The following is a 3,260-nucleotide window of genomic DNA, read 5'->3' as shown; positions in this document are numbered from 1 at the left end:
GTGATTAGCAAAGCATATACAGATAAGGCATAAGGCTACCCATTTATTGATTCAATATTTTTTTTAAATCTTAACATTAACAGTTTGCCCAGTAGGATCATAGTTTGAGAGCATCATTTAATAAAATGTCTTCAACATGAAGGTAATGGGAGAAAATCCTATTCACAGATCAGACCTGTGGAGAGAGAGCTTGTATAAACAAAGTACTATTTCAGCTCCTCTCTCAGATATTATATAATCTGTAGAAGAAATGTTACTTCCTCTCTCCATCTCACACACACACACGCACACGCACACGCACACGCACACACCTTATCGGGACTACATCACTGTCAGAGAGACCTCTGATTGGCGGATATGTATATCAGGATGGTCAGCATCACCAAACTTTCCATTAGAAAAGTATGGGTACATTCTCTCAGTAAACGTGTCTTTGTATTTGTAGATATGTGTCATGTCTTCCAGGTCGTAGAAAGACACCTCCCTCTTGTCATAGTCCAGCTGCACTCTGGTCCTCTGGGGTCTCCTCTTCAGTGTGAGACTATTATCTCCTGCACTATATTTACCTCTCCTCAAATTCATAGCCCAGTATCTATACACTGTGGTTGCAAATATTTCCTTCTTCCTGTTGATTGACTCCTTGGCCACACCTATATACCAGTGAGAGTGGTCCCCTACCTCCACCTCCCAGCTGTCTTTTCCTGAGCTGAACCCTTCAGAGCCCAGAACAATGGCGTACATTTTGTTCCTCTCTGGGTTGTCAGGGAGCTGCTGCCTTTTCTCTAAATGTTCAACAGTGGTTAGATCATCAGACGGAGAGAGCCTACATTCAGCAGTATTGGGGTCCAGAATCACAGGAGTGTACTTGACAATCCCTTGTATCTTCTTCCAGACTCTGAACTGCAGATTTCCCAGGTGTTTGACCACATCTTGCTGCTGGTGATTCTCTGATCCACCTCTACGCAGACGACACTATTCTGTATACTTCTGGCCCTTCTTTTGACACTGTGTTAACAACCCTCCAGGCGAGCTTCAATGCCATACAACTCTCCTTCCGTGGCCTCCAATTGCTCTTAAATACAAGTAAAACTAAATGCATGCTCTTCAACCGATCGCTGCCTGCACCTGCCCGCCTGTCCAACATCACTACTCTGGACGGCTCTGACTTAGAATATGTGGACAACTACAAATACCTAGGTGTCTGGTTAGACTGTAAACTCTCCTTCCAGACTCACATCAAACATCTCCAATCCAAAGTTAAATCTAGAATTGGCTTCCTATTCCGCAACAAAGCATCCTTCACTCATGCTGCCAAACATACCCTTGTAAAACTGACCATCCTACCAATCCTCGACTTCGGTGATGTCATTTACAAAATAGCCTCCAAAACCCTACTCAATAAATTGGATGCAGTCTATCACAGTGCCATCCGTTTTGTCACCAAAGCCCCATACACTACCCACCACTGCGACCTGTACACTCTCGTTGGCTGGCCCTCGCTTCATACTCGTCGCCAAACCCACTGGCTCCAGGTCATCTACAAGACCCTGCTAGGTAAAGTCCCCCCTTATCTCAGCTCGCTGGTCACCATAGCAGCACCTACCTGTAGCACGCGCTCCAGCAGGTATATCTCTCTGGTCACCCCCAAAACCAATTCTTCCTTTGGCCGCCTCTCCTTCCAGTTCTCTGCTGCCAATGACTGGAACGAACTACAAAAATCTCTGAAACTGGAAACACTTATCTCCCTCACTAGCTTTAAGCACCAGCTGTCAGAGCAGCTCATAGATTACTGCACCTGTACATAGCCCATCTATAATTTAGCCCAAACAACTACCTCTTTACCTACTGTATTCATTTATTTATTTTGCTCCTTTGCACCCCATTATTTCTATCTCTACTTTGCACTTTCTTCCACTGCAAACCAACCATTCCAGTGTTTTTTTTATACTTGCTATATTGTATTTACTTCGCCACCATGGCCTTTTTTATATTTTTATTTATTTATATATATATTTTGTTTGCCTTCACCTCCCTTATCTCACCTCACTTGCTCACATTGTATATAGACTTATTTTTCACTGTATTATTGACTGTATGTTTATTAAAAAAAAAAAAAAAAATCTACCAGTGCTCCTGAGACCAGCTGTCTGGGCTCTGGAGCTTGTTTGGGTGTGTTTGTAGCTCTTGAGAAATGACAGATCCTGTTTCCGCAGGTTTTGTTTCAGAGCAGGGATGATTTCTGTAAGAGAGGTGATCTGGTCCTGAATGTTCTTTCTCTCTGGCGATCATCTTACCCTTCTCCTTCTCTTTCCCCCTCCGTGCAGTCAGTCTGGCCTCCTCTTCCTCTCTCAGGAACTGGTGAAGCTTCTCAAGCTCCCTCCTGATCTGCCTCTCTGTCGCTCCCAGCTGCTTCCTGGAGTATTGCATGTCTCCTCTAAGTCTTCACATTTGGTCTACTTGTCCTGCAGTGACTAAAACAGATGTTAGTTTTTCCTTCGGGTCTTGCACTGCCTGCTGTAAGGGTATGAATGTGTGTCCATGGTCATCAGGAGATTCACATTTGTGACCCACAGCTCTCTGCTTCACCTTACATAACCACTTTGGTTCATCTGTATGTTTACTACAAATGATCTCTCTGTCATCCTTTGGATAACTATCATCCCTCCCTTCCCTGGACCCTCCTGCTTTCTATATCCCTGCATATTTGTCAGCCAGCTCCTTTAATGAAAAATGAATTGCAGCATCCTTAGAAGAATTCCTCTTACAGACTAGACAATTCTTGTTTTTGGTCTGATCCCAGTATTTGTCCAGGCAGCTGGAAGTGAAGCTGTGGTGGCAGTCCAGAGAAACAGGTTCTCTGAAAGTCTCTGAACAGATGACAGCACAGGTAAGTATACAGGAGAGCTTTCTCAGCCATTTTCTTGAACAGTGCTGCTGGTATCCTAGTGTCCTTTGATTAGCAAAAAAACAAACAATTAACACCAGAACAACCACTTCACTTCATATGCTTAAAGCTAAATTGTAGTTTTAACGCTAAATTGTAATTATTTCGCCACTATGGCCTATTTATTGCCTTACCTCCCTAATCTTACTACATTTGCACACACTGTACATATATTCTTCTATTGTGTTATTGACTGTACATTTGTTTATCCCATGTGTAACTCTACGTTGTTGTTGTCGCACTGCTTTGCTTTATCTTGGCCAGGTCGCAGTTGTAAATTTCTAACTTGTTCTCAACTGGCCTACCTGGTTAAATA

The 3,260-nt window shown here is 43.3% G+C and overlaps 1 pseudogene; it reads right to left on the bottom strand.

The window, feature by feature from the left end:
• Nucleotides 1–321: 321 nt before the first annotated feature.
• On the bottom strand, nt 322–2,917 carry LOC139575313 (nuclear factor 7, brain-like; annotated as a pseudogene).
• Between the last annotated feature and the right edge of the window lie 343 nt (nt 2,918–3,260).

This window comes from Salvelinus alpinus, chromosome 5 (assembly GCF_045679555.1).
Source record: "Salvelinus alpinus chromosome 5, SLU_Salpinus.1, whole genome shotgun sequence".
NCBI classification, from domain to species: domain Eukaryota; kingdom Metazoa; phylum Chordata; class Actinopteri; order Salmoniformes; family Salmonidae; genus Salvelinus; species Salvelinus alpinus.
Note: the sequence above shows the minus strand (reverse complement) of the source record. Positions and strands in the feature narration are given on the sequence as shown.